The 13,985-nt window shown below is 43.6% G+C and overlaps 1 pseudogene; it reads right to left on the bottom strand.

Moving 5' to 3' along the window:
- LOC141271436 (uncharacterized) overlaps positions 1 to 13,758 on the bottom strand; it is a 116,687-nt pseudogene extending 102,929 nt beyond the window's left edge.
- Positions 13,759 to 13,985: the final 227 nt, after the last annotated feature.

Genomic DNA, 13,985 nt, shown 5'->3' with positions numbered 1-13,985 from the left:
ATTTGCTGGCTTTGCCGAATTTTCTCCAAAATTTTGATTGGCAGTGAATTAATTTATACAAATAAAAAACATCACATTGCCTGGAAAACATTCATAGAAGTCTGGGAGTTCCCCTTTGAGTTAATTAAACACGTTTTGAGCTTTATAATGCAAACACAGTGTTTTTAATGTCCAAATAACTTCAAGCTATCTTGCTACGGAAAAGCGGAGGAAACCAGAAGTAACCACCATAAGATTTAACAACCTACTGTAATATCAGACTTTGTAGGCTACCTAAATTGTACTGTCAAAAAATTTTCCATTTTGAGGGAGGCAGATGCATGCATTGCTGTTATTTATAGACAGGCAGTGCAAATGGAAGAAGCTATTGTATTTTTACACGCTTGGGTGCAATCAATGTTTACGGCACTTTATACTTTGCTGAATAAAGAAGCTATATTTTTTGGATGGCTTATGAAAAAAAACTATACATTTAAAGAGGTTGTCCAGTCAAAAACGAAAAGTCTGAAGTCACTCTGTGTGACTGCAGACTTATGATTCCCCCAGTGCACTCACTGCGCAAAGCAGGGATTCGCCGGTTTCAGACCCGGGATCAGAGGGCATGTATGAATTATACAAACCCCAGGCCAGTGGGTGCGGGCTCGCTCTCCATACACTTCTATTGAGACTTCGCCCTCTAGTCAGACATACGCACTGTCCGTCTGCCTCACTAGACAGGGCGTGGCCTCACTCCATACAAGTGTATGGAGCGAGGCAGGCACCCACTGGCTGGGTGTATGTATAATGCATAAATACCCTCCGGTCCCAGGTCTGAAACCAGAGAGTCCCCACAGCGTACAGTGCGTGCGCTGGGGGGGGTTCATAAGTCTGCAGTCACACAGAGTGACTGCAGACTTATCATTTTTGACAGGACAACCAGGGCTGTGGAGTCGGTAAGACAAACCTCCGACTCCTCAAATTCCATGACATCGACTCCACGACTCCGACTCCCTCATACATGGCTCATGTTTAAATTTAAGTGATAAATTTACTGTAGTAAAATTGTAACATCAGGCTTTCAATCACTATTATGATACAATAATCAACCCATTTAGATAGAACATAAAATATATTTATGAGCTAAGAGGAAAAGCAAACTAAAACATCAAGCAAACAGAGACAACATATACTGTACTATTGATTTATGCACAGTTTATTGAAAGTTTAGATATACTTTAAGAAGTATTTGCCTTAATCCCTTTACCACCGAGGGTGAGTTGCACATTAATGACCGGGCCAATTTTTATAATTCTGACCATTGTCACTTTATGAGGTAATAACTCTAGAACGCTTCAACTGGTCCCACTGATTCTGAGAATGTTTTTTCGTGACATCTTGTACTTCATGATAGTGGTAAAATTTCTTCGATATGATTTGCGTTTATTTGTGAAAAAAATCGGAAATTGGTGAAAATTTTTAAAATTTTCACAATTTTCAAAATGTAAATTTTCATGCCCTTAAATCCGAGAGATATGTCACACAAAATAGTTAATAAATAACATTTCCCACATGTCTACTTTACATCAGCACAATTTTGGAACCAAAATTTTTTTTGTTAGGAAATTATAAGGGTTAAAAGTTGACCAGCGATTTCTCATTTTTCCAACAAAATTTACAAAACCATTTTTTTTTAGGGACCACATCACATTTGAAGTGACTTTGAGGGGCCTTTATGACAGAAAATACCCAAGAGTGACACCATTCTAAAAATTGCACCCCTCAACGTGCTCAAGAACTTTATTAACCCTTCAGGTGCTTCACAGGAATTTTTGGAATATGGAAGAAAAAAATTAACATTTAACTTTTTTCACAAAAATGTTACTTTAGACCCCAATTTTTTTATTTTCGCAAGGGTATCAGGAAAAAATTGACCGCAAAATTTGTTGTGCAATTCCTCCTGAGTAAGCCGGTACCCCATATATGGGTAAAAACCACTGTTTGGGCGCACGGATGGGTTCGGAAGGAAAGGAGCGCCATTTGAATTTTTGAATGTAAAATTTGCTTGAACAATTAGCGGACACCATGTTGCGTTTGGGGAGCCCCTGATGTGCCTAAACAGTGGAAACACCCAACAGGTGACACCATTTTGGAAACTAGACCCCTTAGACCCGTCAGGGAACTTATCTAGATGTGTGCTGAGCACCTTGAACCCCCAGGTGCTTCACAGAAGTTTATAACATTGAGCCGTAAAAATTAAATTTTCACATTTTTCCAACAAAAATATTTTTCATCCTCCAATTTTGTATTTTCATAAGGGTAACAGGAGAAATTGCACCAAGCTATTTGTTGCGTAGTTTCTCCTGATTAAGCAGATACCCTATATGTGGGGGAAAACCACTGTTTGGGTGCACGGCAGGGTTCGGAAGGGAAGGAGCGCCATTTGATTTTTTGAATGTAATAATGCTTGAATAATTAGCGGACGCCATGTTGCGTTTGAAGAGCCCCTGATGCACGTAAACAGTGGAAACACCCCACAAGTGACACCATTTTGAAAACTACACCCCTCAAGAATTTTATCAAGGGGTATAGTGAACATTTAGAACCCAGAGGTATGACACAGAATTTGATAACATTAGGTCATCATATTGAATAAGTTGTGATTAGTCTTGAGCGCAAGTGCTTGCTACTTGAGTTTGCATCGAGTACTCGAATATGCACCAAGTATCGCAGGTGCTTGAGTGACATGCTCGAGTCCCCACCCCACGTTTCACGGTTATTAGACACCCAAAAAAAACATACAGGGATCGCTCGTGCTTGGCAGGCAATACACGCAAGGTTTTCTTGGCTGTATAACAGCTGCAAAACATATGGGGCATACCCGAGCACCCGATGCAAATTTAAGTAGCGAGCACTTGCGCTCAACACTAATCGCCATATTGTCATCAATTTTTTTCTTTACTTTTGAAAAAATACCAACCCCAACAAAACCTTAACCCCAACCCTAATACAACCCCAACCCTAGCACAAGCCTAACTGTAGCCCAACCCTAACCCTAGCCCAACCCTAACCCAACAATAACCCTACCCCAAGCCTAACCATAACCCTAGCCCAACCCTAATCTTAACCCTAGCCCAACCCTAACCTTAACCATAGCCCTAGAGTTTACTTTTTACAGACGACTTTATTCTTCGGGCCGGTGCGATTACTGCGATACTAGATTCATATCGTTTTTTTTTATAATTGATAGATGTCATACACTAAGAGACGCTTTTTGCATCGCCATATTTTGAGAGCTATAATTTTTCCATATTTCGGCCGACAGAGTCAAGTGATGGCTTGTTTTTTGTGGGACTATTGACGCTTTTATTGGTACATTTTTTGTTCACTTTCTATTGCGATTTTTGGGGGGCAGAATAAACAAAAACAAACAATTCCGGAATTGTTTTTTTTTTTATGCCGTTACGCGTGTGGTAAAATTGATAAGGCAGCTTTATTCTTCGGATCAGTATATTTACAGCGGTACTACAGTCATGGCCAAAAGTTTTGAGAATGACACCAAAATTATATTTTCACATGATCTGCTGGCCTCTGGTTTTTATTAGTGTTTGTCTGATGTTTATATCACATACAGAAATATAATTGCAATCATATTATGAGTACCAATAGGTTATATTGACAGTTAGAATGAGTTAATGCAGCAAGTCAATATTTGCAGTGTTGCTCCTTCTTCTTCAAGACCTCTGTAATTCTCCCTGGCATGCTCTCAATCAACTTTTGGACCAAATCCTGACAGATAGCAGTCCATTCTTGCATAATCAATGCTTGCATTTTGCCAGAATTTGTTGGTTTTTGTTTGTCCACCCGTCTCTTGATGATTGACCACAAGTTCTCAATGGGATTAAGATCTGGGGAGTTTCCAGGCCATGGACCCAAAATCTCTATGTTTTGTTCCATGAGCCATTTAGTTATCACCTTTGCTTTATGGCAAGGTGCTCCATCATGCTGGAAAAGGCATTGTTGGGCGCCAAACTGCTCTTGGACGGTTGGGAGAAGTTGCTCTTGGAGGACATTCTGGTACCATTCTTTATTCATGGCTGTGTTTTTAGGCAAGACTGTGAGTGAGCCGATTCCCTTGGCTGAGAAGCAACCCCACACATGAATAGTTTCAGGATGCTTTACAGTTGGCATGAGACAAGACTGGTGGTAGCGCTTACCTCTTCTTCTCCGAATAAGCTGCTTTCCAGATGTCCCAAACAATCAAAAAGAGGATTCATCAGAGAAAATGACTTTGCCCCAGTCCTCAGCAGTCCACTCCCTGTACCTTTTGCAGAATATCAGTCGGTCCCTGATGTTTTTTCTGGAGAGAAGTGGCTTCTTTGCTGCCCTCCTTGAAACCAGCCCTTGCTCAAAGAGTCTCCGCCTCACAGTGCGTGCAGAAGCACTCACACCAGCCTTCTGCCATTCCTGAGCAAGCTCGGCACTGCTGGTAGTCCGATCCCACAGCTGAAACAGTTTTAAGATACGGTCCTGGCGCTTGCTGGTCTTTCTTGGACGCCCTGGAGCCTTTTTGACAACAATGGAAGCTCTCTCCTTGAAGTTCTTGATGATGCGATAGATTGTTGACTGAGGTGCAATCTTTGTAGCTGCGATACTCTTCCCTGTTAGGCCATTTTTGTGCAGTGCAATGGTGGCTGCACGTGTTTCTTTAGAGATAACCATGGTTAACTGAAGAGAAACAATGATACCAAGAACCAGCCTCCTTTTAAAGTGTCCAGTGATGTTATTATTACTTAATCATGACTGATTGATCGCCAGACCTGTCCTCATTAACACCCACACCTGTGTTAATGGACCAATCACTAAAACGATGTTAGCTGCTCCTTTTAAGGCAGGACTGCAATAATGTTGAAATGTGTTTTGGGGGTTAAAGTTCATTTTCTGGGCAAATATTGACTTTGCAAGTACAGTAATTGCTGTTAAGCTGATCACTCTTTGACATTCAGGAGTATATGCAATTGCCATTACAAAAAATGAAGCAGTAAACTTTGGAAAAATTACTATTTGTCTCATTCTCAATACTTTTGGCCATGACTGTACATTTATGTAGTTTTTTTATGTTTTGGCACTTGTATCGCTTTATTCTATATTCTGAGAGCTATAACTTTTTAATTTTTCGGCTGATGGAGCTGTATGGCAGCTTGTTTTTTGCGGGACGATGACGTTTTCAGTGGTGCCACTTTTATTTGCATTCGTCTTTTTGATTGCGTTTTATTGCATTTTTTGTTTGGCAGTATGATGATAAAGCATATTTTTTTTTGCTTCGTTCGTGTTTGTTTTTTTCCCCCTTATCTGTAGAGGAGAAGTTTCACTACTTATCTACTAGATGAGCTGGGCTTTTAAATATATTATATTCAACATTGAGCTGTTGTTGCGTCTCATCATCACCAGATATGACATCTGTGATATACAGCAGCAACAGCACCTTTATTAGTTTTTTTATTATTATTTTTCACATTGTGCCAAGGGAAGTATTAAACCACTTATTGCAGATTTTGCAACTAAATCCAAATTCTGAATTCAAGGCTTGTTTCTGTTTGTCAATGAAAGATGCAATCCCTCTGTTTTGAGAGCTGTCTTTTTTTTAAAGATAAATCTTCCTAATTCTGAAACCTAAACACACGTGTTTACCAAACTAGGAGCGTTGCTTAAAATAATTTTTTGAGCCCACATCATTGTATCAATAGTCTAATATTAGATGCCTACACACGCCACTTGAATACAGCGGCCACGTGGACATGCTTGAGATTGGTACATGATGCTACCTAGATTTTTGGAAGACTTGATAAAAAGCGTTTGTAACTGCCTAATCATTTTGTGGTTAGCAAACCACTTGTGCACCCCCAAAAAAGGGATCATTTTTTGACTTTTAGTTCATAGGTCATTACTTCTTCATATTCAAAGTAATACACCAGTTTTGTCACCCTAATTAAAGGGGTTGTCCGCAGGGCTATGGAGTCGGAGTTGGTATAAAATGGACCGACTCCTAAAATATATAATAAATTGGGTACAGTAGGTCAGTTTGTGAGGAATATTTTTTTCATAAGAATTTGGGAAAATTATGAAATGTCCTATAAATGTCTGTCCTATTCTTGATCTAAGGGTCTAGACTTTTAGCGGAGATGAATCTGTGCTACAGTAAATTTATCACTTAAAACATGAGCCGTGTATGAGGAAGTAGGAGTCGTGGAGTCGGTGTCATGGAAATGGAGGAGTTGGAGTCGGAGGTTTGGCTTACCGAATCCACAGCCCTGGTTGTGAGGTCAAAAGTGATAAGTCTGCAGTCACTCTGTGTGACTGCAGACTTATGAACTCCCCCAGCACACACACTGGACGCTGTGGGGATTCGCTGGTTTCAGACCTGGGACCGGAGGGTATTTATGCGTTATACATACACCCAGCCAGTGGGTGTCGCTTCGCTCCATACACTGAGTTGGAGTCAGAGGTTTGGCTTACCGACTCCACAGCCCTGCTTCTAATCAGACTGTCTTATTAATAATGTTCACCTGATTAATGTTATACCATCGAGATAATATTATATTGGTAGATCATGATTTACAATACAATATTAAAATATTGCACCTATGCCCTCTGAGGTATCTATGTAGGAATTTTACTTTATTCAGTCCAATCTCAAGTTGGGCTTCCTATTTATATACTTCTCCCCCTGACAAGGTTGTTTACATAACAGATAATGTCTCCACCTCAGGGAATTAATCCCAATTAGATATCATTCCGGGTTATACCCGATAATATTACACTCTTTCCCATAGAGGTATTACATTACGAATATTGCACTAAGCCATTTATTTTTACTGAAGCATACCAGATATTGAACATCCTAAACAATTAGATCTCTCATAAAGGCTTAGAGTCCTATTAATAACTTGCGTGTCCGAACAGAGGGTATTGTACGAGTATGAATCTATGAGACTGATAATCAATAGGAGTGTATAGAAATGACAATGTCTTAGTTTAAGCTTCAGGGTTCATTACAGTTAGTCCTTGTGCTAGCTAGATACTTAGTATATAAATCATGCCTCTTAAGTATCTAGCTAGCACAGGGACTAACTAATGAACCCTGAAGCTTAAACCAAGACATTGATAATCAATAGGAGTGTGTACAAATGAGTTCATAGATACCCACTCGTACAATATACGGGTTGGTAATGCGAGTGTCTGATAGACACCACCCCATTACTAACCTCTGGGCATGATGTCAGCGGACATTAGACAGCTGACATCAACCCCAAAATATTAGTCCGCTTGCCAACGCACCAGTGCAAGCGTGAAGAGCCCGGCAAAGAGCCAGAATTGGCGCATCTAATGGATGCGCAGTTTCTGGGGCGGCTCCCGGCCGCTATTTTAGGCTGGGCAGGGTCAAATATCCATGGACCTTTTCAGCTTGTGAATTCCAGCCTCCAGCTATCTGCTTAACCTGCGCTGGTTATCAAAAATAGGGAGAACTCCACGTTTTTTTTGTTTCTTTTTTAACATACTGCGCCAGCCAATACTTGGCATGGCTGTGATGGGGCCAGAAGTGCCCACACTGGGTAATCCGGTTTACTCGCACACTCCAAAGTCATAAGTAAAATAAATAAAATATTCAAGTGAAGAGTAATCCAACACTGTTTTTGGCCTTTTTTTCCTTCAATGTGTTTTTTTTTTTTTTTAATGGAATGGATTTGAAACAACATAGAATTAACAAAACTAAAACTAGCAACCTATAACAAGGAGGCGTAGGTTCAAGTGGAGGAAGAGGTGGATGTAGCGGTATAGGTGGAAAAGGCAAGGCAAGAGTAAACAAACACTTTATTTTATTAGGGAACTGACTGAAAGAACATAGAAAGAACTCAAAATAAACTAACAAGCTACAACCAGGGGGGCGGAGTTCCAACTGAAGGAGGAGCTGGATGTGGCGGTGTAGGTGGAAAAGGTCGGAGGAGGTAGCCAAAACAGTTTTTTGATGTTTTTTTTTATTTGTGGGAGGAGGCACCCAAATTAAATGAATGGTAAATAGAGTTGAAGACTGGCTAGGTGCTGCTGTTATAGTTGTCTAGTCATCCAAACATATGGCCAAGTCCTGTGGGATCCACGCCTGGTTCATTTTAAGGAATGTTAGTTTCCCCATGTTGGATGTGAACAGGTGGATGCGCCTGTCTGTGATCACATCCCCTACCACGCTAAACAAACGTTTCAACATGTCACTTGCCGCAGGGCAGGCCAGCATCTCAAAAGGCATAAAGGGCAAGCTCAGGCCATGGGTCTAATTTAGAGACCCAGAAGTTAAATGGGCCAGAGCGACTCAGCTGTGCATGCTGCAGCTGAAACTCCACTATTGTCTGATGCTGCTTGCACAGTCTCTCCAGCATATGCAAAGCAGAGTTCCACCTTTTTGGTACGTCACATAACAGCCAGTGAGTGGGAATGCAGAAGTGACGCTGCAGCATAGACAGTCGAGCAACAGCAGGGTGAGAACGCAGAAAATGCGCACACACTGCCCACACTTTCAGCAAGCAGATACAAAATGTGTGGGTAGTTTTTCAGGAACCTCTGCTCCCCCCAAGTTTAGCACATGCGCCAGGCAAGGGATGAGAGTCAAACCCGCTAAGCCCAGAAATTCTACGAGATTTTACCCGTTATCGCACACCACCAGGCCAGGCTTGAGGTTCACTGGCACAAACCACTCATCTGTCTGCTATTTGACCCCAGTTCACAGCTCCTGCACGTTGTGGGATTTGCCTCCAAACAGATGAGTTTCAAAACAGCCTGCTGTTTCCTCCTGGCTGTGCTGTAGCTGGCGGTGCAAGTCTTACTGTGACCGGATGAAGAGGCAGTGGAGGAAACGTTGTAAGAGGCAACCTGAACAGATAAATGTCCAGCAATTCTTGGTGGTGGTAGGACACGGGCTACAGATCCTTCTGCCTTCCGTTGCACAGTGCACACCTGATTTGGTCCGTAACATGTTTGTGCAGGGCAGGAATGGCCGGCCTGGAAAAGTAGTGGCGGCTGGGAAATATGTACTGCTGGACAGCCACCGCAATCAGTTTTTTTAAAAACTGTCCGTCTTCACCAGCCGGATTTGCAGCATTTCAAAGGCCAGTAATTTGGAAATGCAGTCATCCAGGATCATGGCTCAAGGGTGGCTAGGGAGATATCTCTTCTTTCTCTTAAGGTTTTGGGGGGATGGAAAGCTGAATACTTCCATGGGATGGTGTGGAGATGCTCGGTGACATTGGTGGTGGTGATGCTGTCACATCCTCTCTTTGCGGGGAGATAGGTGGCCCTGTGGATCGTGAGCCAGAGGAAGAGGGTGAGACCACGGCAGAAGAGGGAGCAGGAGGAAAGTCAGATCTGGGGCAGACCCATCTGTTAGTAAGTGGAGAAACGTACTAAGGTGCCATGCTTTTGTAACGCTGGCTCCTGCTAATAAGGACCCTAATACATGGTGGTGCTGTATGTTGTGGCGTGCTCATAACATTTTGCCACATTTTGGTATATTTAAAATGAACCCAAAATAAACTAACAAGCTACAACCAGGGGGCGGAGGTCCAACTAGAGAACGAGGTGGACGTGGCAGTGTACCGTACAGACCAAAAGTTCGGACACATCTTGTCATTTAAAGATTTTTCTGTATTTTCATGAAAATTGTACATTCACACTGAAGGCATCAAAACTATGAATTAACACATGTGGAATTATATACTTAACAAAAAAGTGTGAAACAACTGAAAATATGTCTTATATTATAGGTTCTTCAAAGTAGCCACCTTTTGCTTTGATGACTGCTTTGCACACTTTTGGCATTCTCTTGATGAGCTTCAAGAGGTAGTCACCGGAAATGGTCTTCCAACAATCTTGAAGGAGTTCCCAGAGATGCTTAGCACTTGTTGGCCCTTTTGCCTTCACTCTGCGGTCCAGCTCACCCCAAACCATCTCGATTGGGTTCAGGTCTGGTGACTGTGGAGGCCAGGTCATCTGACGTAGCACCCCATCACTCTCCTTCTTGGTCAAATAGCCCTTACACAGCCTGGAGGTGTGTTTGGGGTCATTGTCCTGTTGAAAAATAAATGATGGTCCAACTAAACGCAAACCGGATGGAATAGCATGCCGCTGCAAGATGCTGTGGTAGCCATGCTAGTTCAGTATGCCTTTGAATAAATCCCCAACAGTGTCACCAGCAAAGCACCCCCACACCATCACACCTCCTCCTCCATGCTTCACGGTGGGAACCAGGCATGTAGAGTCCATCCGTTCACCTTTTCTGCATCGCACAAAGACAAGGTGGTTGGAACCAAAGATCTCAAATTTGGACTCATCAGACCAAAGCACAGATTTCCACTGGTCTAATGTCCATTCCTTGTGTTCTTTAGCCCAAACAAGTCTCTTCTGCTTGTCGCCTGTCCTTAGCAGTGGTTTCCTAGCAGCTATTTTACCATGAAGGCCTGCTGCACAAAGTCTCCTCTTAACAGTTGTTGTAGAGATGTGTCTGCGCCTAGAACTCTGTGTGGCATTGACCTGGTCTCTAATCTGAGCTGCTGCTAACCTGCGATTTCTGAGGCTGCTGACTCGGATAAACTTATCCTCAGAAGCAGAGGTGACTCTTGGTCTTCCTTTCCTGGGGCGGTCCTCATGTGAGCCAGTTTCTTTGTAGCGCTTGATGGTTTTGGCAACTGCACTTGGGGACACATTCAAAGTTTGCCCAATTTTTCGGACTGACTGACCTTCGTTTCTTAAAGTAATGATGGCCACTCATTTTTCTCTTTCTTTTTTCTTTCTGTAATACAAATTCTAACAGTCTATTCAGTAGGACTATCAGCTGCGCATCCACCAGACTTCTGCACAACACAACTGATGGTCCCAACCCAATTTATAAGGCAAGAAATCCCAGTTATTAAACCTGACAGGGCACACATGTGAAGTGAAAACCATTTCCTGTGACTACCTCTTGAAGCTCATCAAGAGAATGCCAAGAGTGTGCAAAGCAGTCATCAAAGCAAAAGGTGGCTACTTTGAAGAACCAAGAATATAAGACATATTTTCAGTTGTTTCACCCTTTTTTTAAGTATATAATTTCACATGTGTTAATTCATAGTTTTGATGCCTTGAGTGTGAATGTACAATTTTCAAAGTCATGAAAATACAGAAAAATTTTTAAATGAGGTGTGTCCAAACTTTTGGTCTGTACTGTAGGTGGAAGAGGAACTAGCCAAAACAGTTTCTGTTGTTTTTTTTTTTATTCGGGGGAGGAGGCACCCAAATGAAACAAATGGTAAATAGAGTTGAAGACAGGCTGGGTGCAGCGGTTATAGTTGTCTAGTCATAAAAATGTATGGACAAGTCCTGTGAGATTCACGCCTGGTTCATTTTAAGGAATGTTAGCTTCCCCATGTTGGATGTGGACAGGCGGATGTGCCTGTCTGTGATCACATCCCCTGCAGTGCTAAACAAATATTCCGACATGACACTTGTAGCAGGGCAGGTCAGCATCTCCAAGGCATAAAGGGCAAGCTCAGGCCAGGTGTTCAATTTGGAGACCCAGAAGATAAATGGGGCAGACCCATCTGTTAGTAAGTGGAGACATGTGGACACGTACTCTTCCACAATGTTGTTGTAATGCTGGCTCCTGCTAATACGGGCCCTATTACATGATGGTGCTGTGTGTCGTGGTGTGCTCATAATGTTTTGCCACGCTTGCCCATGGAAACCCTGCCTTCCAAGGTGCTGGCGGTACCCCAGCCTTGTTGGCGATTTCCTCCTTCGCTTTGTTCTTCCACTGATCCCCCGCTGTCAGGTGGGAAAGCCATCAGTAGTTTCTCTACCAACATCTGCTTGTATTCACCCATTTGGGGCTCCCTGACCAATGACAGAAGTAATGATGGTACGTTGTCCTTGTAGCGGGGATCCAGCAGGGTGACCACTCAGTAATCTGCACTGATGACAATACAGGCAATTCGGTGGTCGTTGCACTGGCACTGCAGTATGTATTGGCTCATGTGTGCCAGCCTGCCCAGAGGCCACGAAAGCTGACCTCAGTGGGAAGTGTATCGTCTGGGTACTCTGCATACCCCCAGCCATGCTCCAGTGATGCCCGTTAGCTGATCTGAGTTCAACCCTGCTCTGAACACAGTTGTTCCTCCTCCTCATCATCTTCCCAAATTGTTCCCTGGCTGTACAGTTGGGTACCTGTCCGCTGTTGTGACAGTAACCCACCCTCCGAGCCATGTGTGGACGACAGGCCTGATAACAGTGTGAACTGGGCCTGCTCCTCTTCCTCCGGTGCCACCACCTCATCCATCATGGCCTGAATTGAATTTTCCTGCAGGCATATAAGTGGTATAGTAACGCTGATGATGACATTATCAGCGCTGGCCATATTGGTGGAATATTTGAAGAAGCAAGATGGCACACACAACCCGCATGGAGGTCCACTCATTGATGATGAAGTGGTGTTGTTCTGCAGAGCGACTCAGCTGTGCATTCTGCAGCTGAAACTCCACTATTGCCTGACCCTTTAGGTTCTTTTCGGAATAAACGCAAAGTGGCATGACAGGAATGAATAAAATGTATTTTTACCACTAAAATGTAACATCTTAACAGGTCACTATAGCCAGCAGACTCTAAGGCCGTCACTTGGCAGTGGATTTCCATTGCAACCATCAGGACCAAACAATCAGTACTCAGGGTACGGATGGGGTTAAAGAGGGAGCACTCACATTCTGTTAACCATCTAAGTGTTGTTGTCACTATTGACAGCAGTATCTTAGGGGTTAAATAACCATGATCGGTGCCAAAACTGATCTTGACTGATGAAGCAGGGGGTCAGCTGCTGCATTTTCACCAGTCGGGGAAGGGATGATATTGACATATCTCAGGTTAGTAAGAGGAGGTATTAGTCGCCACTATAAAGTTAATATCAAGGGTGTTTGAACAGTCAAAAGTAGTGATGAGCGCAAGTGCTCATTACTCAAGTTTGCAATGGGTGCTTGGTTAAGCACTGAGTATCGGGGGTGCTCGAGTGACATGTTTGAGTCCAAACAGCTGCACGTTTCACGGCTGTTAGAAAGCCACAAAACATGCAGGGATTGCCTGACAAACACCGGCAATCCCTGCATGGTTTCTGGCTAACAGTCGCAAAACATGCGGCCACGGGGACTCAAGGCAAACCCTAGGCACCCTAGGCAAACTGGAGGAAAGAGCACTTGCGCTCATCACTAATCTCTATTTCCTCTATGAAACCTGTACTTCAGGAACAACCTCATCCTGAAAGCAAAAGGAGGCGTCTCTGGTAATGAAGGGGTTAATGGCGCCTCTGCCCAGTAATGGGGAATCTCCACATGGTGAACCCATAACTGTCCGAAGACCCCTATCCCCCACCAGCCTCATGTCAGTATCTACACATACAGGATACAGGGGTATAATACACACAATACAGCTGAGTGCAGGAAAAAGGCTCCACTCACTACAGCTGAGGCCGACAGACACCTCCACCATCTCTGCCCCACAGGAAGGAAGACAGAAGCTTCCTGAGAGAGGAGGAAGTAATGGAGAACTGGGGGCACAATGTCACTGCGAGCACGGGTGTAAGGGGGCACTGTCTCCGGGAATGGAGGGGTTACTGCCCCCTGCGCCCAGTAATGGGGGTCTCCACATACCTCCACCTGCAGAGCCGCCACCACATATATGGCTGTTCTGTGCGCACAGGACCTGTGATGAGGTCACAGGAGGGGAGGAGTCAGGGGTCACATGATCAGGGGCCTCAGTGGATGCAGGACTCTGCTGTGCTGGTTGTCATGGTGCTGGATGAGGTGAAGGTTATGTGTGGGGTCAGGAGGGAGTTACAGTGTGGATGTAGCAGAGCCGCGTGTGTATGAGGTGTACGGAGCGGAGCCGCGTGTGTACGAGGTGTACAGAGAGGAGCCGTGTGTGTACGAGGTGTACGGAGCGGA

The sequence above is a fragment of the Phyllobates terribilis genome, unplaced genomic scaffold, assembly GCF_046119375.1.
Source record: "Phyllobates terribilis strain yellow unplaced genomic scaffold, ASM4611937v1 Scaffold_5__5_contigs__length_657084704, whole genome shotgun sequence".
Classification (NCBI taxonomy): domain Eukaryota; kingdom Metazoa; phylum Chordata; class Amphibia; order Anura; family Dendrobatidae; genus Phyllobates; species Phyllobates terribilis.
Note: the sequence above shows the minus strand (reverse complement) of the source record. Positions and strands in the feature narration are given on the sequence as shown.